The 23,813-nt window shown below is 38.4% G+C and overlaps 1 protein-coding gene across 2 annotated transcripts in view; it reads right to left on the bottom strand.

Moving 5' to 3' along the window:
* The window catches only part of LOC150088024 (protein Fe65 homolog), a 437,915-nt gene extending 414,945 nt beyond the window's left edge, over nucleotides 1–22,970 (bottom strand). Inside the window, exon 1 of one of the 2 annotated variants that reach the window (XM_090370536.1) lies at nucleotides 22,832–22,970. The gene's annotated coding sequence lies outside the window, so the exon portion shown is untranslated. Of the gene's footprint in view, nucleotides 1–18,910; nucleotides 18,973–22,831 lie in introns of those variants that run through there. The other variant, XM_090370537.1, reaches the window with a different exon arrangement.
* Nucleotides 22,971–23,813: the final 843 nt, after the last annotated feature.

The raw sequence follows: 23,813 nt of genomic DNA, 5'->3' as shown, positions 1-23,813 counted from the left end.
TATACACTGGCACAACCACCACATCAGAGAAGTTTACAATAAATCACGAATACAATCATTAATCATATTTAGTAGTCATACAGGCTTGAACCATGGTCCACTCAAAGAGCGTGTGCTACTGCACTCCCTACAGTTGACCACTCAAGCTACATCAGGCCTGTATGTCTCCTATAAAGCAAAGTTAAGCTGGCTCATACTTATGCAGGACAGCTTGATTTCATCATTGTTTTGACAGAATCCAGAGTAATTCCATTATAAACATTTGGCTATTATTTAGATTCAATGGCTCCACCTGTGGGCATCTGGTTAGATAACTATATTGAACCATTCTAGTTTGATAAACACATAGGGGAAAACAAAAATGAGGGCAGAAGTATGTCATAGACAAGATGACTGCAATGAATACAATCTGTTGCAGCACAGCAAATTCTGAGGGCAGTGGATTAATGGGGACAAGAAAGATTGGTGAGGTTCACTTAGAGAGTGAATTACATTTAAGAAATATTAATGTTTCAAATTCTAACATTTTAACAATCTTAAGAACTTTTAACAGTGAGTAGGCATAAAATTTCCACTCACCCTAAAAATATTTTTCTGTGCTTTTCCTGGAATGAATTTACTGCAGATTGCAGAAGAGTCTAGTGCTTATTCAGGTAAATGTAATTAAATTAAAAGTAAGAGTAATTTGGTAAAAGCACCTAACAGATACAGTAGTAGCAGAAATGACCATAATTCTCAATATAATAAAAATATCTGGAAACACTTCAACTAAGCTTGCTCAGAATAATCACCTGAGAGGGCATAAATTCAAATTGAGGAAAGACAAATGTAGGATAGATTGTGCAGAAATTTACCTTTAGCCAGCGGGTAGTTGGAACTGACTTCCATCCTTTGTTGTGGAAGTTGATAGCCTAAATAAATTTAAAGCTGAGCTGGACAGGAATTTGGAACGAACAGAGGGTGAAATGGGAGCGGTTTTTTTTTTGGCTGATGCTACATAAGCTTGCTTTCTTGCATCATATGCCTCTACTAATGCTAAGCTTTAATTGAACAATAGGTGTGACCATACTTTTTTTGTGGTCAATATTTGAAGGCACAAGTATACTAAATACTTATAATACCTCAAATAGTCCATCACAATTAATGCCAAAAAAGCCAAGGTATTTTTTTAAATCTTGGCAGGATTTTTAAAATGTCTTCTTTCAACATTTTATTCAGGTTTTTGATACTTCAGAAAAGGGAAAAAAAATTGTTAACAAACCCATTTAATGAGTCAAACCACATTTCTAAATGTTTCAATTTCATTATTTGTGCTACTGAAATTTTAGACACTCAGGTGATCAGGAATTTTTTATAGGTTTGTCAGCATTCTCATATATATGTATTACTGCATTAGCTTAGTATAGTATAGTATTGTATAGTCAAGTATAATACAGTAAATTAGTCAATTAAATTTATTAACCTTATTAATTTTCATTGTTAATTAATTAAATCGTATTTAAACAGAAATCACGCCCCAGACTAGAGCAGCAAAGCAATGTGCACAAAGTAGCGGAAGTGTTGTGGCTCGAGCGAGAACTGAAGGGGGCAATTCTTCAACGCATCACAACCTAAAGAAATGAGCAACTTGTGAAATGTTTGCAGACCTTTCTGGGATGGGATATGATGTTGTCAAGGTGGGATGTGATAAATGGTTATTCCTCAGATTGGGTTAATGTAAAAAGTGGGGTTCCTCAAAGATCGATATTGGATCATCCATTGTTTTTCATTTTCTTAAATGACATCAATGAAGGAATAGAAGGCATGCTGTCTAAATTTGCAGATGATGTAAAGATCAGTTGACTAGTTAATGATCACTGCCAAGCAGAGCTTCTTCAGACTGATCTAGATAGACTTCAGGAATGGTCAGAAAAGTGGGAGCTATACTTTAATTCAGCAAAATGCAAGGTCTTACACCTGGAGAACAGTAACCCCAAAATAACTTATAAACTTTGTAGAGTTGAATAGTCAGTAGTGGAAAAAAGGGAATTGGGAGTAGGTTGTCTATTTGCAATACCATCAGACATTAAATTCTCCGAGCACTGTAGACAGGTTGCAAGGAAGGCCTATGGTGTCCTATCAATGATTTATTGATCATTTACTAGAAGAGATAAGGTTATGTTATGATTTGGTTTTTAGGAGCATTAGCAACTAAGGCCATATTGCTCCGAGGATATGCGGTGGTCATTCTCTGACCTTTCCGCATCCTCCATATTTGGTGGTCACGGGCTCAAACCCCGGTCTAATCAAGAAGCGCGTGCTACGCACTGCCACTCCTGCCCACCTGGCTACGGAGGTGCCAGAAGAGATAAGGATGTCATATTGGTTGATTTGGTTGGTTGATTTAGAGATTTCTTAGGTGCATTGGCAACTATTGCCATAGTGTGCCAAAGGATGTCATAATCCCATTATATAAGGCTATTGTTAAACTACACTTGGAATATTGTGTTCAAGTGTGGAGAACACACCTAAAGAAAGACATCAAGCTTCTTGAAAGGGTCCAAAGACAGGTAACTCGCCTGGTGAGACTGCCAAAAGGGAATCCATACTAAATTCAAATTGAGAAAAGACAGATGTAGGATAGACGTGAGGAAATTTGCCTTTAGCCAGCGTGTGGTTGGTTGGTGGAATAGACTTCCATCCCTTGTCACGGAAGTTGATATCCTAAATAAGTTTAAGGCTCAGCTGGACAGGTATTTCGAACGAACAGAGGGGTAAAGTAGAAGTGGTTATTTTTTATTTATTTATTTTTTTTTTGGCTGGTGCTGCATAAGCTTGCTTTCTTGCATCAAATGCCTCTACTAATGCTAATATGAGGAAAAACTTCGAATATGTGGGTTGCACAGCTTGGAAACCAGGCACCTTAGAGACTCTATTGAGGTGTTCAAAGCTCTGAGAGACAAAAGTAAAATGAATGAGGATGAAATTTTCAAGGTTATAAATGATTATCGAACCAGTGGCCATAAATTGAAGTTATGGGGAGTGGAGAAGTTTAGACTAGATCGCAGGAAGTTTTATTTTAGCCAGCGAGTTATAAATTACTGGAATAAGTTACCTACATGGGTGGTTGAAGCTAACAGTTTGGGAAAATTCAAAGATTAGCTGGATAGTTACCTACAAGAGGAGGGAAATGCATGGGTTGTCTATTTTCTTTTCTTTTATTAATTATTCATTTTATTATTATTTTACTGGGTTTTTTTTTTTTTTTTGGAAGGACTCATCTCTAACAGAGTCTCTCCACTCTGTCTAACTGATGCTCTGTTTCTGCTACATGCCTTTTCTATAGATAGTTCCATGAACACAGTTCTGAATCGGCTTCTATAATCAAACTAACAGGGAACTAAGTGATTACGTAATAACAGAGCAAAATGGAAGAGAAACTGTTGAAGTTAAACATAAGAAAGGCACCCAAGGTGGATGGAATCTATCCAGTTATATTGAAGGAGGCAGCGAGGGAAGTTAGCAAACCCTTAGCCATAATTATGAGAGCATCCTTGGATTCAGGGGAGGTCCTCATGGACTGGAGATGTGCAAATAGATCCCCAATTCACAAAGGGGGTTCAAAGGATGACATAAATAATTATAGACCTGTTAGTTTAACTTCTGTTCCAGGGAAAATAATGGAGTCACTGGTTAAAGAGGTGATACAGGATCACTTAGATAAGACTGCAGTAATAGTTCAGACACAATGGGTTTGTTAAGAGGAAGTCTTGTCTGACCAATTTGATTGGATACTACAATGTGGTCACAAAGGAACTGGATGCTAAAAATCATTTTGATATTATTATTATTATTAGCCGTATGGTGCAAGGAAGCCTGAGGCTTAAGCTGCACCAGCAAAAAAAAAAAATTTCAGAATTACCCTGAGAGAGACAGAGAGACAAGTAGAAAGGAATTACCAAGAAAGGGAAGAATGATGATACCCAGCTCATGACCCTGGGTGTGCCATGCCCATACTCACCAGATGTGATGATATACTTGGATTTCAGGAAAGCTTTTGATACTGTTGCACATGGAAGACTGCTATACAAATTGGATTGCTGCAATGGATAAAGGAATGGTTGAGTGGGAGACGGCAGAAAGTGGTAATAAATGGACACTGCTCTACATGGACTGATGTCATTAGTGGAGTCCCCCAGGGTTCAGTGCTGTGCCCATTGTTGTTTTGTGTATTTATCAATGATATCGATGAAGGTATATTCAGGCTTTATGTACAAAGGTTGTTAATGACACTAAAGTCAGTATACTACTGCAACAGGATCTAGAAAAGTTAGGCAGATGAGCTGAGAAGTGGCAACTGAAGTTTCACATTGACAAATGCAAAGTACTGCATATGGGTAGAAGTAACATATCAACTGTGTGGTACTACACTGACAGAGGTAGAGAGTGAAAAGGACCTAGGGGGTAATTGGGCAGTCAGATATAAAGTTCTCTGAGCAGTGCAGATGGGCTGCCAGAGCAGGTCATGGAGTTTTGTCAATGGTATATAGGAATTTTGCTAGCAGAGACAAGGAGGTGATTATACCTTTGTATAAGGCAATGGTCAGGCCACACCTTGAATACTGCATTCAGGTCTGGAGGCCTAATTTTAGGAAGGATGTAGAGTTGCTAGAATGAGTACAGAGAAGGGCAACAAGATTGGAACAAAGGGGTGTGCTTACGAAGAAAGGCTTAGGTTCTGCAAGTTGCAGTACAGTATCTGGAGAATAGGCACCTGCGAGGTGATCTGACTGAGGTGCATAAGGCCTTGAATGATTTGAGCAGGCTCAATGCTGATGGGATACTTCCACTTGAACTAAGAATCTGAGGGAGCATAGATTCAAACTGAGGAAAGACAGTTGTAGAACAGAAGTGCAGAATTTTGCCTTTGGCTAGTGGGTGCTGGAACAGACTTCTATCTGTTGTTGTGGAAGTTGATAGCCTTAAATAAATTAAAGGCTGAACTAGACAAACATTTGTAGTGACTAGATGGGCGAAATGGGAAGGATTTTTTTTTTTTTTTTTTTGGCTGATACTGTATAAGCTTGCTTTCTTCCATCATATGCCCATCTAGTCAAATTAATGCTAAAATATTAATAATTCCCACTCTCTTTCAAAGCAGTTTAAACACGTGCAGCATCCAGTCAACTTTCTTTTATTGTCCAACTTCAAACTTACAGAACCAACTTTTCTTCCTCATATATTCATTCAACTTCTGTTCTCTGGAACAACTTTCCTTCATTTATGTATTTCCTGAAAATTACAATCTACAGAAGTTCAAGTCTAAGGTCAACAAATATCTTCTTTCATCTTCTCAATCTTAAACCCAACTCAGTACTATAGATTCTAATACCTCTCGTGTTTGGGGTTTTCATAAAAAAAAAAAAAAAAAAAAAATGATATCAAAATTATTTTTTGCTTACAGATTCTTTGTAACAGCTTCAATGTATCCAATAAAATTGTTCAGAAACGCAAGCTGTGACTGAAGTATAATTGCACTCCTGTCTAGATGGTCCTGCATTGCTCTTTAACCAATGAGCATTATTTTTCCTGGAATAATTTTTACTAACAAGTCTATAATTACTCATATCACCCTTTGATCCTCCTTTGTAAATTATTATTATTTTATTATTATTACTAGCCATATAGTGCAAGAAAGCCTGAGGCTTATGGTGCACCAGCTAAAAAAAATTTCCAAGTTACCCTGAGAGAGAGAGAGAGAGAGTCTGAAGTAGAAGGGAATCACCAAGAACCCAGCTCAGGAACCTGGGTGTGCTAAGCCCATACTCACCAGATGTGAGCCCCTGGGGTTAAATTGGGGATACGTTCAAACATCTGCAGTCCACAGGAACCTTCCATAAATCCAAAGATGCTCTCATAATTGGATTTTCGAATGCTGAAAATGGATAAGTAGTTTTGATGTTTTTATACCATATTCTTCGTTAATTAACATATTACATTGTATTCCACAAAGATATTAATAGACTTAGTATCATTCGTTAGGTTATTTGTTAAATTTAACTTGTAATTTTTGTAAGTTACAACTCACCACTCTTACCGGTGTTGGCGCCAATATTGTTGAACTTGCCACCATTGTTGTAGTATACTAGATCGATACGAAATAGAATAACATATCTCGAACTGATAGTGTAAGGTATAATGTAAAACTAGATAGAGTAATAAGTAGCACTGTATTAGGAATCTGTTAGCTTAATATAGTATTATCAATTAATCAATAAAATTTATTAACTTATTAAATTTCATTGTTAATTAAATTGTATTTAAACAGAAATCATGACCCAGACTAGAGCTGCGAAACAACATAGACAGATTAGCAGGAATGCTGTGATTCAGGAGAGAAACAAAGGGGGCAATTGTCCAATGAATCACAATCTCAAAAATGTGTGAAATGTTTTTGGACCTTTCTGGAACAAGACATGATCTAGCCAAGGAGGAGGGAGGTCTTTGTGTGTGTGCTAGGTGCCTAGAATGTCAAAAAATTAAGCGCCAACTTGGCGTTCTGACAGGCATCTATGAGAGCTTGAGGTGTAGGGTAGATGCCCTCCAAGAAATTAATATGAGGGCTTATCAAGATCTCAATTGCACAACCCAACACCAGAGCTCACTCCTGTGCAGCACGCAACACAGCGGCAATTAAAAAGGAAGAATGCACTAGTCCCACAGGAACTAGTTATTGTTGGTAACTCTATTGTCAGGGAGATGGAGAATATATTATGCAAAAAGGTTAGGTGGAACAGGAGCAGGGTATGTCTGCCAGAGGCAAAAGGTGATGACACTGTAGAGCAGATATATCGTTTAAGGTCACAAAAGGTGATACTGTTGTACACGTTGGCACTAACGACATTAAGAGTAAGAGATCTGCAGATTTTCTTAACAAGTACAGGTCAATGTTGAAAAAAGTCCAGAGTTAGGGTTAAATTTTAAAGTGTCTGCAATTCTGCACATACACTATAGGAGGGAGTATATGAGAGCCATGTCAATCAATTTGGGTCTGGAGAGATTGTGCAAGGCTCATGGGGTAGAATTTTTTTCAGCATGATCTGTGCTTGTTAACAGGAGAGACTGTTTCTACAGGGATGGGATACACTTTAATAGAAAGGATGCAAGAATATTTGCTGAAGCTATCGAGGCAGTGTTAGGTGGGTCAGAAAACTGCTAGTTTGGAGGGATTCACAGACTAATAGATTAACGGTAGTCACGGGCAGAGGTGAAAGTGATTCTTGCACTGCTTCTATTGGAATGAGCAGCAGCATGGAAAGCAAGTTGCTGGGGACTTCAAGAGATGCTGGGAGTCATCATGGAACAAGTAAATACATCGGCTGTGTTAGGGTAAATAAGAGTAAGAACAAGTGTAGGTATACTTGCATGTATACAAATGCTAGAAATATAATGAATAAATCTGATGAGTTTGAAGTACTGGTCAAGACACAACAGGTGGATATTGTTGGGATATTAGAGACGTGGTGCCACACAGATATAAACAGTGCAGAATTGGAATTTGGGGAGTACAATGTGTACAGAAAGGATAGACAGGGCAGGAAGGGGGGAGGAGTATGCTGTTAGTTAAGAAACACAAAATCTAAGGAGGTGCATCCAACTGACATTGGTGGACAATACAATATTGAGTCAGTGTGGTGCAACATAAGCACTGGGAAAGAGAAAATGAGAGTGGATGTGTGTAATATACCTAACAACTCAGATAAGTGTAATGAACAATTGTGCAGAGAAATGGAGTGAGCCAGTAAATCAGAATGTCTTATAATGGGGGATTTTAACTTTCCAGATATTGAATGTAACTTATGGGTTTGTCACTCGCACAGTAGCAAGACTTTTATGGATTTCCTGCATGACTGTTTTCTACAGCAACATGTTCGAGAGGCAACCAGAGAGAGCAATACTCTTGATCTGATTATCGGCAGTGAATATTCATGCATTAAGAGTTTGCAGATAAAGGAACCACTGGGTTACAGTGTACTGATGTGGGATTTACTTAAAAATGTAACTACCATCAAGGGTAAAGGAAAGGGTTCTGGCTTTTGTAAAGGTGAATACAGTGGTCTCAGACAGTTTTTAAATTCTATACAGTGGGATTAACTGATGATGTTACCAATGGTGAATTCCTAAGTGGGAAGCCTTCAGGGACTTAATCTTGGGGGCTACAAGGCTTTTCATACTAACTGAAATATTGGAATATTTCAGATGGTATGAAATATTAGAAATATTGTTCAAGGTTTAGGACTAAATGAATGTCAGATGAATTAATGAGGCTCGTGGCAGAGAAGAAAAATGCATGGGATGCATATAAATTATCAGGTGACACAGAAACCTATAGCAGATATAAGCTAGTCCATAATCAAGTCACAAAGGAGGTTAGATAAGCAAAGGCAGATTATGAGAAATTTTTGGTAAAGGATGCAACGAAAAACATCAAAGAGTGCTTTACTTTGCTGAGTGGATGCTACTAAAAGTTTCATACCTATTAAGAAATATTGTTCAAGGTTTAGACCTAAATGGTTGTCTAATGAACTAATGAGACTCGTAACAGAGAAGAAAAATGCATGGGATGCATATAAATTATCAAGCAACTCAGAAGCCTATGGCAGATATAAGCTAGTCTGTAATCAGGTCACAAAGGAGGTTAAGGCAGGTGAAGGCAGATTATGAGAAATCTTTGGCAAAAGATGCTAAGAAAAACAGCAAGGATTTCTTTACTTATATAAACTCTAAAAGGAAGAGGATGAATCTAATTGGTCCACTTGACATCGATGGTTCAACTGTTGATGATCCTCCTCAGATAGCAAACAAACTGAATGAGTATTTTGCATCTACATTCACACATGAGAATTATTAAGGTTTGAAAATGGCAGAAGGTTATCAAATTGTAGCAGGATACTTAATGATTTTGTAATAACTGAGAGCAAAGTGGAGGAGAAATTGTTGAAGTTAAACATAAGAAAAGCACCTGGGGTGGATGGGATCTATCCAGTTATATTAAAGGAGGCAGCAAAGCAACTAAGCAAACCCTTAGCCATAATTATGAGAGCATCCTTGGACTCAGGAGAGGTTCCCACGGACTGGAGATGTGCAAATGTATCCCCAATTCACAAATGGGGATCGAAGGGTGACATGAGTAATTACAGACCAGTTAGTTTAAGGCCTCCGTAGCCGAGTGGGCAGGAGCGGGAGTGCAGTAGCACACGCTCTTTGAGTAGACCGGGGTTCAAGCCCCTGACTGCTGAATACGGTCGATCTGCCAACCCGCACTGGACCAGCGTGGCAGATTATGGTCCATTTCCCTCAGCATGAATTGTTGAGGAGGCTTCCACCCTGCAGTGGGTTGATAATGGCTGCACTTTACTTTTAGTTTAACTTCTGTTCCGGGTAAAATAATGGAGTCACTGGTTAAAGATGCATTGCAGGATCATCTAGACAAGACTGCAGCAATAATTCAGACACAGCATGGACCTGTTAAAGGAAAGTCTTGTCTGACAAATTTGATAGGATATTATGATGTGGTTACAAAGGAACTGGATGCAAAAAATAATTCTGATATCATATATTTGGATTTCAGAAAAGCTTTTGACACTGTTATGCGTGGAAAACTATTGTACATATTGGAGCAGAATTGTATTAAGTTGCTACAATGGATAAAAGGATGGTTAAGTGGGATAAGACAGAGGGTGGTAATCAATGGGTGCTGCTCTTCGTGGACTAATGTTATTAGTGGAGTCCCACAGGGTTAGGTGTTGGGTCCACTGTTGTTTTGTACATTTATCAATGATATTGATGAAGGTATATCAGGTTTAATGTCGAAGTTTGCAGATGATACAAAGGTTGGCAGGGTTGTTAATGACAGTAATGGCAGTGTGCTACTGCAACAGGATCTAGATAATTTGGGCAGATGGGCTAAGAAGTGGCAACTGAAGTTTAACCTTGACAAATGCAAAGTACTGCATAATGGTAGAAGTAACCCCAGAGAAACGTACCAACTGTGTGGTACTACACTTAAGGTGGTAGAAAATGAAAAAGACCTGGGAGTAATTGTGCAGTCAGATATGAAGTTTTCTGAGCAATGCACAGGCTGCCAGGGCAGGTCATGGGGTTTTGTCAATGATATATAGGAATTTTGCTAGCAGGGAAAAGGTGATTGTCCCTCTGTATAAGGCAATGGTCAGGCCACATCTTGAGTACTGCGTACAGGTCTGGAGGCCTCATTTTAGGAAGGATGTAGATTTGCTTGAAAATGTACAGAGAAGGGCAACAAGATTGGTGAGGGGAATAAAGGGATCCTCTTACCAAGAGAGGCTTAAGTTCTGCCAATTGCAGTGGCTGAAGACTAGGCACCTGCGTAATGATCTGATTGAGGTGTATAAGGCCTTGAATGGGTTGAGCATGCTGAATTCTAATGGGATCCTTCCACTTGTTCAGTTACAAACCCAAGGGGGCATAAATTTAAATTAAGAAAAGACAGATGTAGAATAGATGTGCGGAAATTTCCCTTTAGCCAGCGGGTGGTGGTTAATTGCTGGAACAAACTTCCATCTGTCGTTGTGGAAGTTGATAGGTTGAATAAATTTAAGGAAGAACTGGACAGGCATTTGGAGGGAATGGTGTGATTTTTTTTTTTTTTTTTTGGCTGATGCTGCATAAGTTCATACACTTACTTTCTTGCATCACATGCCACTACTGCTACTACTACTAATGTAAACTCTAGAAGGAAAGAGATGAATCAGATTGGTCCACCTGATATCAATGGTTTGACTGTAGACGGTAGCTGTCAAACTAATATTTTGCATCTACATTCACACATGAGTTATATTTATTATTAGCTATATGGTGCAAGGAAGCCTGAGGCTTATGCTGCACCAGCCAAAACAAAATTCCTGAGTTACCCTGAGAGAGAGAGAGAGAGAGAGAGAGAGAGAGAGAGAGAACCAAAAGTAGAAACGAATTACCAAGAGAAGAATGATGATATCCAGCTCAGGACCCAGGGTGTGCCAAGCCCATTTTTTTTTTTTTTTTTTGTTAGTTGTTGGCGCATCAGCTTCTGTGGCCATAATGCACCTCCCAAAGTTTTTGAATTTTACTCTGATCCAAGCCCGAGGCAGGATTCGAACACGCGACCTTTGGGTTGCCAGGCAGGCCCTTTACCCACCTGGCTAGCCCGGTCGGCTGCCAAGCCCATACTCACCAGATGTGAGCCCATATATGGGCCAGATGCTTATCAAAGTGTAACAGGAAGCTAAGTGTTTTTGTAATAACTGAGGGCAAAATGGAGTAGAAATTGTTGAAGTTAATCATAAGGAAGGCATCTGGGGGTGGATGGGATCTATCCAGTTATATTGCATTATAGCCTTAGTTGCTAATGTGCCAATATCCTGGACTTGAGATGTGCAAATGTGTGCCCAATTCACAAAGATGGATCAAAAGGTGGCATGGGTAATTATACACCTGTTAGTCTAACTTCTGTTCCAGGAAAAATGGAGTCGCTAGTTAAGGAAGTGATGCAAGATCATCTAGACAAGACTACAGTTATAGTTCAGAGACAAGGGTTTGTTAAGGGGAAGTCTTGCCTGACAAATTTTTTTGGATACTATGATGTGGTCACAAAGGAACGGGGGCTCACATCTGGTGAGTATGGGCTTGGCAAACCCAGGGTCCTGAGCTGGATATCATCATTCTTCTCTTTCTTGGTGATGTCTTTCTACATTTCTCTCTCTCTCTCAGGGAGGGTAACTTGGAAATTTTTTTTTGGCTGGTGCAGCATAAGCCTCAGGCTTCCTTGTACCATATGGCTAATAATAATAATAATAATAATTTTGATATCATATACTTAGATTTTAGGAAACCTTTTGATACTGTGGCACATGGAAGACTACTGTATAAATTGGAGCAGTATGGCATTAAGGCAAGTTTTTACAATGGATAAAGGGATGGTTGAGTAGGAGATGACAGAGAGTGGTAATCAATGGACACTGCTCTTCGTGGCCAAATGTTATTAGTGGAGTTCCCAAGGGTTCGGTGCTAGGCCCATTGTTGTTTTGTGTATTCATCAATGATATTGATGAAGGTATATCAGGCTAAATGTCCAAATTTGCAGATGATACAAAGGTTGGCAGGGTTGTTAATGACAATAAAGACAGTATTCTACTGCAAATGGATCTAGATAAGTTGGGCAAATTGGCTCAGAGGTGGCAATTGAAGTTTAACATTGACAAATGCAAAGTACTGCATATGAGTGGCAGTAACCCAAGAGAAACGTACCAACTGTGTGGTACTAAACTCAGGGAAGTTGAAGATTGAAAAAGACCTGGGGTAATTTAGAAGTCAGATATGAAGTTCACTGAACAGTGCAGACAGGCTGCCAGGGAAGTTTATGGATTCTTTTGAATAATATATAGGAATTTTGCTAGCAGGGACAAGGAGGAGATTGTACAAGGCAATGGTCGGGTAACACCTTGGGTACTGTGTACAGGTCAGAAGATCTCGTTTTAGGAAGGATGTAGAGTTGCTAGAACGAGTGCAGAGAAGGGGAACAAGACTGGCGAGGGGAACAAAAGGGCACTCTAACCAAGAAAGGCTTAAGTTCTGTAAATTGCAGCCCCTGGGAACTAGGCACCAGCGAGGCATTCTGATTGAGGTGTATAAGGCCTTAAATAGGTTGAGCAAGTTCAAAGCTGATGGGATTCTTCCTCTCGCTCAGATTATGAACCTGAGGAAATATATAGATTCAAATCGAGGAAAGACAGAGAATAGACAAGCAGAAATTTGCCTTTATCCAGTGGGTAGTTGATTGCTGGAAAAGACTTCCATCTCTTGTTGTGAAAGTTGATAGCTTGAATAAATTTAAGGCTGAGGTAGACAGGCATTTGGAGTGAATGAATGGGGGAAATAGGAGGGGTTTTTTTTTTTGGTTGATGCTGCATAAGTTTGCTTTCTTGCATCGTACGCCTCAACTAATGCTAATTATGACTAAGGGTTTGCTTACTTCCTTTGTTGCCTCCCTTAGAATAACTGTATAGATCTCTTCCACTCCAGGTGCCTTTTTATGTTTAACTTCAACTTCTCTTCTACTTTTCTCTTCATTATTACAAAATCCAGCTCCCTGTTAGAGTTTGATAAAATTGTGGCATCTACTTCCCTAAAGAATTCTGCATGTGTGAATTAGATGCAAAATACCTATTCAGTTTGTCAGCAACCTATGTAGGATCATCAACAGTTAAAACATCAATATCAAGTGGACCAACATGATTCATCCTCTTTCTTATGTTTATATAAGTAAAGAAGTCTTTGCTGTGTTACTTTGCATGCTTTGCCAAATTGCAGACTATTTATATTGAAATCTGATACAACTTATAAGTGAGCCATTCACATACAGAGACAGTCATATCAACATTGGTAATTAACACATTTGTAGCATTCTGCTGTACTTGCAGAAATGATATACTGGCAATTGCTCAAAGAAACATGTGTCGCATGAGTGAATATAAGCCACGGCTGAAATCTTCATGTCACAATTTTTCACAGCTGCAGTCAGATTTCATTACTAGTTCTCAAAGAACAAGTACTAAAATCTGATGAAAATGTGGTCAGTAGTGTTTAATCAACCCCAGCAATCAATTTCACTGCCCATGCCTTCTAATTTTCAACTCATGGGCTGACTTGCTCACCTACCATGGTGAGTAAGTCAACTGGTGCGGAATTCTACAGTATTTGAAAAGTAGGGATGGCAAAAAAAAAATTAAATTAATAAATCAATGTAATGATCACATGATACTAGAAAATCATATACTAGGTGGCAGATGACTCTCATCAACCGGTGAAATACCACCACTTTGCTTATTGGAGGCTTGAAGTGGTGAAACCCATGTTTAGTCTCTAGAGCTAAGTTCTGGTCAACTCTTCCCTATCTCTTCCATCATGCAGTATGATTGATGACTTTTGGGGTTATGATGAACGTCGTGGCGAGATCCAATATCCCTTACATTTCGAGGGTATAGCTCTAAAACGGTGTTCACAGGCTGGTCGCTAGTTAGTACACCGGACCGGACCGAACCTATTGGTAATTCTCTAGGAGGCTTCCAGATCAGCTGGCGTATAATCTTGCTACCTCTACTCTGCCAGATAGTGACTGGAGGGAGTCCGAGTAGTGTGTATGCGGGGAGCATTGTCGAGGCCACGTTATGTCAAGGATCTGGGTATATTCTTACCACGGGAACGCCATATCCAAAAATTTCATTACTTCATACAGCATGTCCCACCCACTTTTTCTTACTATTGAATACACCACGAATTGTCAAACTAATAGAGCAAGCTTATCTGTGAAAAGATCTAAACCCCCCAAGGACTTCCTAATCCATTTCACAAATATACGTGGTCTCAATTCTAATCTCAACGATGTCCATTTCCACTTGCAGTCTGCCAAACCCCATGTACTTTTTCTGACAGAATCTCAGTTATCGGTTGATTCAACTACTGCTCATCTCAGATGCCCAAATTATTCGCTGTATGATTCCTTTCGCCTCAAAGGTGGTACTTGCGCATATGTCCGTTCTGATATTCCCTGTCAGAGACTTGGCAATTTGGAATCTCCTCTACTCTGCCAGATAGTGACTGGAGGGAGCCCGAGTAGTGTGTATGCGGTTGAGAATGTCGAGATGCTGAGGCTTTTGCAATTACTAATGACCTAGCACAGATTGTTCATTTACCTACAAGAATACCGGACAATCCTAATCATACAGCCAATACACTTGATCTTTTTCTCACAAACAACCCTTCTAAGTATACGGTGGAAGTGAGAGGTCCTTTAGGCACTTCCGATCACAACTTGGTGATCGTCTCTTCTCCAACGGAACCTTTATCTCATGGCTATTCCCAACCTCGTGTTGTTTAGCATTACAAGAATGCAAAATGGGATGACCTGCGAGACATCTTTTCTTCTTTTCCATGGTCGGATTACTGTTTCAGAACTTATGATGTCAACGTTTGCTCAGATCGTGTCAGTGAAATTATTCTTGCAGGAATGGAATCCTTTATCCCACACTCCACTTTAAAATTTCGTCCTTTATCTGAACCTTAGTTTTCCAATAAATGTGCTAAGGCTGTTCAAGAGAAGAACATTGCGTATCGTAACTGGCTTGTTTCTAATTCTTCAGTTTCATTTTTTGCCTACACCAAAGCCCACAACAATTGTAAAGCAGTTATTAATCAGTCCAAACTAGAGTTTGAACAGGCTAAGAGTAGAAAATTTGCTTCTTGCCCTAATGGTAACCAAGCATTCTGGTCTCTTGCCAAAGCTATTGACTGCAACATTTGCCCATCTCTGCTCCCACCTCTGTCCAAACCAGATGGTTCTGTTGTCAATTCAGCCAAGGATAAAGCTGACCTGCTAGCATCCCATTTTTCTTCCAGCTCATGCATTAATGATCTTGGTAAAACACCTCCCACCATTCCCAACACGCTCCATTCAATGCCTCCTGTGGTCTTCTGCCAAAAGGTTATCAGAAGGATTTTGATGAATCTTGATGCTAAGAAAGCTCCAGGTCCTGATGGTATTTCTCCACTTGTTCTCAAAACCTGTGCTCCTGAACTTACTCCTGTTCTTTGTCGCCTTTTTTCACTTTCTTATTCCAAAAGTGTTTTTCCTTCTTCTTGGAAATTTGCTCATATCCAGCCAGTTCCTAAAAAGGGTGATCAATACCTCCCATTGCAATTACTTCTACTCTTTCTAAAGTAATGGAGAAATCAATTAACCACCAAATCTTAAACTACCTAGAAACCTTCTGTCTGATCAACGATCGCCAGTATGGATTCCGTCAATGTTGATCCACTGGTGATATTCTGGCTTATGTTACCCATTTATGGACTAATTCAATGGAAAGGTTCGGTGAAACACAAGTAGTTGCTCTTGACATCTCAAAGGCTTTTGATCGTGTTTGGCATAAAGGTCTCCTAAACAAGCTTCCATCTTATGGTTTGCCAACTGTTTTTAGTAATTGGTTATCCAGTTTTCTCTCTTACCGCTCACTGAGGGTGATGGTATATGGCTCTCTGTCTTCTAACTTCTCCACTAATGCCGGTGTCCCCCCAAGGTTCAGTTCTTTCCCCCACTCTTTTCCTCTTGTATATTAATGACCTTCCATTGACTGGAAATCCAATCCATAGTTTTGCCGATGATAGCACAATGCATTCCACTTTCCATTTTGAGAAACCTTGTCCTGCTCAATCAGCTTCAACTTCTCGAAAATCTGCTACCAATTCCTCAAATGCTGATCTTCAGGTAATTCTCCAGTGGGGCAAAGACAACTTAGTTGATTTCAACCCTTCTAAAACTCAGTCTTGTCTTATATCTCGCAAAAAGGATTCTTCTGCTCCTATGCTTATCTTTAGTGACACTCCGATTTCTAGGCAAAATGATATATCTCTTTTGGGGATTACCCTGACTTCTAATCTCTCTTGGCACAAGCACATTACTAATATTTCTTCCTCTGCATCTAAAAAACTTGGTTTTCTCTTTCCCTCTCGGAGTTACTTTTCTTGCAAACAGCTGCTTACTCTGTATAAATCGCAAATCCACCCTGCCATGGAATATTGTTCCCACATCTGGGGTGGTGCCCCCAAAACCTCTCTCTCAGGCTTCTTGATTCCGTTCAGAAGAGGGCAGTTAGGTTAATTAATGATTCATCTCTAACAGTCTCTCCACTCACTTTTTCATAGACGTACTGTTTCTGCTGCATGCCTCTTCTATAGATACTTCCATGGGCACTGTTCTTCTGAATTGGCTTCTATAATTCCTGCTCTCTCTCTTTCAAAACAGTCCGAACACATGCCTCCACCAGCCAACATCCATTTACTGTCCAACTTCAAACCCACAGAACCAACTTTTCCTCTTCCTCATTTATTCATTCAACTGCCATTTTCTGGAATAACCTTCCTTCATACGTATTTCCTGAAAATTACAATCTACAGAAGTTCAAGTCCAATGTCAACAAATATCTTCTTTCGTCTTCTCAACCTCCAACCCAAGCACGGTACTAAGTACTATAGGTTCTAATACCTCTCGTGTTTGGGGTTCACATAAAAAAAAAAACTTCTGTTCCGGGTAAAATAATGGAGTCACTGGTTAAAGATGCACTGCAGGATCATCTACACAAGACTGCAGCAATAATTCAGACAGAGCATGGGGTTGTTAAGGGAAAGTCTTGTTGTTGTTGTTATTTGGTTTTTAGGAGCATTAGCAACTAAGGCCATATTGCTCCGGGATATGCGGTGGTCATTTCCTGACCTTTCTGCATCCTCCGTATTTGGTGGTGACAGGCTCGAACCCCGGTCTAATCAAGAAGCATGTGTTATGCACTGCTGCTCCTTCCCACCTGGCTACAGAAGCACCTGGAAAGTCTTGTCTGACAAATTTGATTGGATATTATGATGTGGTTACAAAGCAACTGGATACAAAAAATAATTTTGATATCACATACTTGGATTACAGGAAACCTTTTGACAGTGTTGTGCATGGAAGTCTACTGTACAAATTGAGCAGAATGGTAGTAAGAATAAGTTGCTACAATGGATAAAATGATGCCTTGAGTGAGAGAAGACAGAGGGTGGTAATCAATGGGCGCTACTCTTCGTGGACTAATGTTATTAGTGGAGTCCCACATGGTTCGATGTTGAGTCCAATGTTGTTTTGTATATTTATCAATGATATTGATGAAGGTATATCAGGCTTAGTGTCGAAGTTCACAGATGATACAAAGGTTGGCAGGGTTGTTAATGACAGTAATGGCAGTGTGCTACTGCAACAGTATCTAGAAATTTGAGAAGATGGGCTGAGAAGTGTCAACTGAAGTTTAACATTGACAAATGCAAAGTACTGCATATGGGTAGAAGTAACCCCAGAGGAACATATCAACTGCATGGTACTACACTTAGGGTAGTGAAAAATGAAAAAGACCTAGGAGTAATTGTGCAATCAAATATGAAGTTCTCTGAGCAATGCAGACAGGCTGTCAGGACAGCTGATGGGATTTTGTCAATGATATACACGAATTTTGCTAGCAGGGATAAGGAGGTGATTAACCCCTTATATAACGCAATGGTCAGGCTAAATCTTGAGTACTGTATCTGGAGGCCTCATTTTAGGAAGGACGTGGGGCTGCTGGAACAAGTACAGAGAAGGGAAATGAGATTAGTGAGTGGAACAAAGGGGTACTCTTACCAAGAAAGGCTTCAGTTCTGTAAATTGTAGCATCTGAAGTCGTGGCACCTGCAAGGTTATCTGATTGAGTTGTTTAAGGTTTTGAATGGATTGCATAAGCTCAATGCTGATGGGATTTGCTGACATGAGGGGACACAAATTCAGATTGAGGAAGGATGGTTGCAGAATAGGTGTGCAAAAGTTTGCTTTAGAAACCTTGTAATTGATTGTTGGAACCAACTACCATCTGCTGTTGTGGATGTTAGAGTTGATATTAATTCAAGAAAGTACTAGACGAACTAACTATTGGGGGCGCCTCTGTAGCCAGGTGGGCAGGAGCAGCGGTGTGTAGCACACGCTTCTTGATTAGACTGGGGTTCAAGCCCGTGACCACCATACAGAGGATGCAGAAAGGTCAGGGAATGACCACTGCATATCCCCAGAGCAATATGGCCTTAGTTGCTAATGCTCCTAAAAATAAAAAAAAACCCAACCAATTAATTATTGGAGGGAATGAATAGATGAAATGGGAGGTGTCGTCTTCTTTTTTTTTTTCTCTTTACCAATGCAGTATAACTGTATAAGCTTGCTTTCTTGCATCATTTACCATTGCTAATGCTGAAGATACATAATATAAATAAATATACATGGAGGGAAAATAACTAACTACTGTACCACGGCAGGAGGATAAAAGACAAGTACCAAAATTTCCTCTATTTTTCACAGATCAAATTTCTAAAAAACAAAGATTACTTCAATTACTCATGGAATTCTTGCATTTCAAAGGGTTGTGGCTATAAAGTATAGTAAGCAGACAATTTACACTCGTGTAAATTTCCTGCTTACTAATAATAATAATTGTAATTCTTTTATTTTTAATATTTACTGTAGAATAAATCAGTCCTTGCTTTGATTAAAATATGTTTAGTGTATAGTATTTGTCAAAACAAAGGAAGAACTAATTTGGTAAAACTTTAGTATCTAATACTTCCTGGCCATGGCAAACAACAGGTTTTTGCTTGAATTCCTCCGAAAGTCATGTAAAACATTACCTTTTTTTCACTAAACAAAAATGTAAGTCGATAAAAAACATAACTCTTCCTATAAGTGTTTTTTTTCCCTTCTAATTACAACTATTTTTCTCAGTTCACGCCCTTCAAGAAACCTTCTGTTCGTCACACAGCATTACACGAGAGGTACCGAATACTAAATTTCAGTCATTAATTCAAATGCAAAAAAAATTCTGATATCATAGCAGTAAAGCTTTTGACACTGTTTTGTATAAAAGACTGTTATATATATATATACAAACTGAAGCAGTGTGGCAATGGGGATAGTTACTGCTATGGATAAAGGGACTGTTGAGTAGGAAGACAAGAGGGTGGTTATAAATGGGCAATGCTCTTCTTCAACAAATGTTATTAGTGAAGTCCCCCCACGGTTCAATACTGGACCCTTACTGTTTTCAGTATTTATTAATGATATCGATGAGGACATATTATGCTTATTGTCTATGTTTACAGATGATACAAAGATATGTGGGATGGTTACAGACAAGAATCAAGGCAAACTACTGCAACAAGACCTAGAAACATTTTGACTGATAGGCTGAGAAGTGGCAATTGAATTTTAACACTGATAAATGCAAGGCACTTCCTGCATTTATCAACAAATTTCATGGTGACAATTTTTCAACAAATTGTCACCATGAATTCATTGTTGTCAATGCAAAGACTGCTAGGATAGCTCAATAGGTTCTATCAGTGATAAGAGCAGTAATCAGGAGGTGATTATCTTGTGTAAAGCAATGGTTAGGCTGCATTTGCAATACTGCATACAGATTCCAGAAGCCTCATTTTAAGAAGGATGTGGATCTGTAGGAATAGGTGCACAGAAGAGCAACAAGATTTGTCAAGAACACAAAAGGGTAACCCTTACCATAAAAGACTTCAGTCCTGCAAATAGCAGTGCTTGGAAACTACAAACCTGAAAGAAAACTTGACTGAAGTGTTTGAAGCAATTAAATGGATTGAATAAACTAAAAGCTGAATGCAACTTACTCCTTCAGTGGACAACACCCAAAATGGGACATAAATTTTAAATGAGAAAAAGATGGGTATAAGAATTAGACAAATTATTAGAGGGGATGGGGGAAAAAAGGTTTTTTTTTTTATTGTTGCTGTTTAAGCATGTTTTCTTGCATCATTTGCCATTACTAAAACTTACTTGGCTCTAACAATTATTCTCTTCTAAAAAGTATTAACTGCACTAATTAAGGTTACCATTAATTCAAAAATTAAACTGTATAAGTTCTTATAAGCACATATAACAAAACAGCCCCAAAAATTTCCCACACACAGGTGACTAACTGAAAATAAATTGACAATTCATCCAGGAAACAAAGAAATTGAAGGTAATAGTAAAAGAGGCATGTGATGCAAGAAAGCAAGCGTATGAGCTTATGTAGCATCAGCTAAAAAAAAAAAAAAAAAAAATTCACACAACCATTCCCTCTAAATGTTTGTCCAGTTCCTCCTTGAATTTATTTAAACAATCAACTTCCACAACAGATGAAAGTTTGTTCCAGCAATTAACCACCTGCTGGCTAAAGGCAAATTTCCACACATCTATTCTACAACTGTCTTTCCTCAATTTTAATGTATGCCACCTTAGGTTCTTAATCTGAGCAAATGGAAGAATCCCATCAGAATTCAGCGTGCTCAACCTATTCAAGGCATTATACACTCAATCAGATCACCTCGCAGGTGCCTAGTCTCCAGCCACTGCAATCTGCAGAACTTAAGCCTCACTTGGTAAGAGCACCACTTTGTTCCACTCACCAATCTTGTTGCCTTTCTCTGTAGACACTCAAGCAAATATACATCCTTCCTAAAATGAGGCCTCCAGACCTGTACACAGTACTCAAGGCATGGCGTGACCATTGCCTTATACAAAGAGATAATCACCTCCATGACCTGCTCTTGCAGCCTGTCTGCATTGCTCAGAAAACTTCATATCTAACTGCACAATTACTCCCAGGTCTTTTTCATTTTCTACCACCTTAAGTGTAGTACCACACAGTTGGTACGTTCCTCTGGGGTTACTTCTACCCATATGCAGTACTTTGCATTTGTCAATATTAAACTTCAGTTGCCATTTCTCAGCCCATCTGCCCAAACTTTCTAGATCCTGTTGCAGTAGCACACTGCCATTACTGTCATTAACAACCCTGCCAACCTTTGTATCATCTGCAAACGACACTAAGCCTGATATACCTTCATCAATATCACTGATAAATATACAAAACAACAGTGGGCCCAACACTGAACCCTGTGGAACTACACTAATAACATTAGTCCACGAAGAGCAGCATCCATTAATTACCACAATAAGAAATACATATAGAACATGTGCTCTGCAAGCTTCTTGATATACAAATTGCATTTATACTAATTTCCCTTTTCTCAAAATACTTGAAATGAAGGCACTTCACCTGTGTTTAGAATCCATTCATTAATAATAGAATCGAACAATCATACATTATGCAGATGTTTCTGTCGCCACTTCTTCAGTGATTGTAATATCAGTTTGGTCTTATAGTGTTTTCGTGAGGGTGTAATGGCAAATTGTAAATTTGCCATTACACCCTCACGAAATAATAATTGCAAATTGTTAAACAATGGCAAATTGTAAATTTGCCATTACACCCTCACTATTTTGTAATGGCAAAGAAAGTGGAGGGGAAACATCTACGAAACATGATTGTCAGATTCTGTTTCTTTACATAGGTATAAATTCTAACAGATTCTAATCTTTACACAGGTATAGTGTTCATTTCAAGTACTGTATTTTGATCAAGATAACTTGAGCAAGCATGCTATTCAAACATTATAGTTTGCCCTTTATGTTGTGTGCTGTTCAGCATTTTATAATTGCTGGTTAAATAAGTCTGCCCACAGTTATCATTTATTTTGTTTTGCTAATTGCACATACAACTGTATTATACATAAGTAGGATGTGACCTCATAAGCTGCATCATTTTATTTCCAATATTGATATAATTTCTAAACATTTAAATAAATTCAATTAGCACATAGATAAAAATTAGCTTAAGAAAAAAAATGTGATAAAAATGTCAAAAAATATTAATAAAATATTACTTACATTAAAAAAATAACGATTACAAACATATAAAATAAAAAAAAAAAAAACACTGACGAAATCTCATCTGCATTAATACAATAAACCTATTCAAAATACATTCTCTTCTAGACAATTGTGTTTTGAATAATTCTCGATATTTTAATAATAAAAATAAAAGCGCTGCATCCTCACAGAAGTAAACATAACCTACAGTTCTACGGCAGTGATGGAATGCTGCAGGTGTTGGTAAAATAATTTCATAATATTAAGTTATCAATATTCTCCATAAGAGTGATTTTAAAGAAATTTTAATTAAACAAAAATTCGACTTCTGTCAAAACACGTTTGCAGCTCTAGCTTCTCTATTTTCATCTGATTAGATCTGATCGATATATTTCTGCCAATTAGTAGCAACAAGATAAACCAACCAGAAAAAAAAATACTCTCTCTTACCTTTGAGTGTTCTTAAAGGAAACTGAAATAGCTTTTGCCCATCCCTTGTAACTCATAGCTCTCAGACAAATCAGTGATATAAAAATTAACGTTTTGATTAATACTGCTGCAGCTACACAATACTGTATATGAAACTTAAGCTTCTCAAACTACACCCTACAAGAAAATTCAAAACCTCTTTCTCGCCCAACTCTTCTTCGGTTTATCGTTTATTTTGTTATCACTAGATGTCGCAACAAACGTTAAAAGGAGTTCGATGCATTGGCTATGCAGCAATTTCTAAAATTTCGATTTGGTAGGAAGGAACGAACATGCAAAGAAAGGCCTGGAAGAAGCCAAGTTAGAATTGCAGTGACCATCATCACATCCATATTTGTTTTTATCACAGGCAAGTAAGTTAATCAACTAAAATTCGTTGATTTAACTCCAGGCCTGACTCGTATTGCACAGTGCCTGTAGGAAAAGCATTCTTACAATGCTAATACGCCCAAAATTACGAGAAAACTAAAAATATATATTATTTGTTTTAATATATATATATACAGTATACATATAAAGAATGCACTCTCATAATACTTCAGCAGTGGTTTGGGGTGTCATTAGTTTTTGAAAAATATAGCCATAAATTCAGAGTCGATGCTCGGTAATAATAATATCTTATTTTTAATAAGCAATATAGACATTGCATTACCGTTGAGCCTGATGAAACAGAATAGCGTTCCATCTGCTCCGAGATCTGCATAAATTACAAGTTGTTGTTTTTTTTTTTGTTTGTTTTTTTTTTTTTTTTACCTTTAAGAACTGTTTAAATCTATAATGAAATTTTCTAAATAGATGGGAACGCATCTGATTTGGAACACTACCTCTCTTCTTCCCCCTCTAGTGATCCACCAGACATTTGTGATCGGATATGAAATTATTTGCTTGGGTTGACCACGTAGGGCTCCGCACCTTAAGGGGGCCTGTATTTTGCTTGATATTA

This window comes from Mastigoproctus giganteus, chromosome 3, assembly GCF_048544385.1.
Source record: "Mastigoproctus giganteus isolate SK-2022 chromosome 3, ASM4854438v1, whole genome shotgun sequence".
NCBI lineage: Eukaryota > Metazoa > Arthropoda > Arachnida > Uropygi > Thelyphonidae > Mastigoproctus > Mastigoproctus giganteus.
Note: the sequence above shows the minus strand (reverse complement) of the source record. Positions and strands in the feature narration are given on the sequence as shown.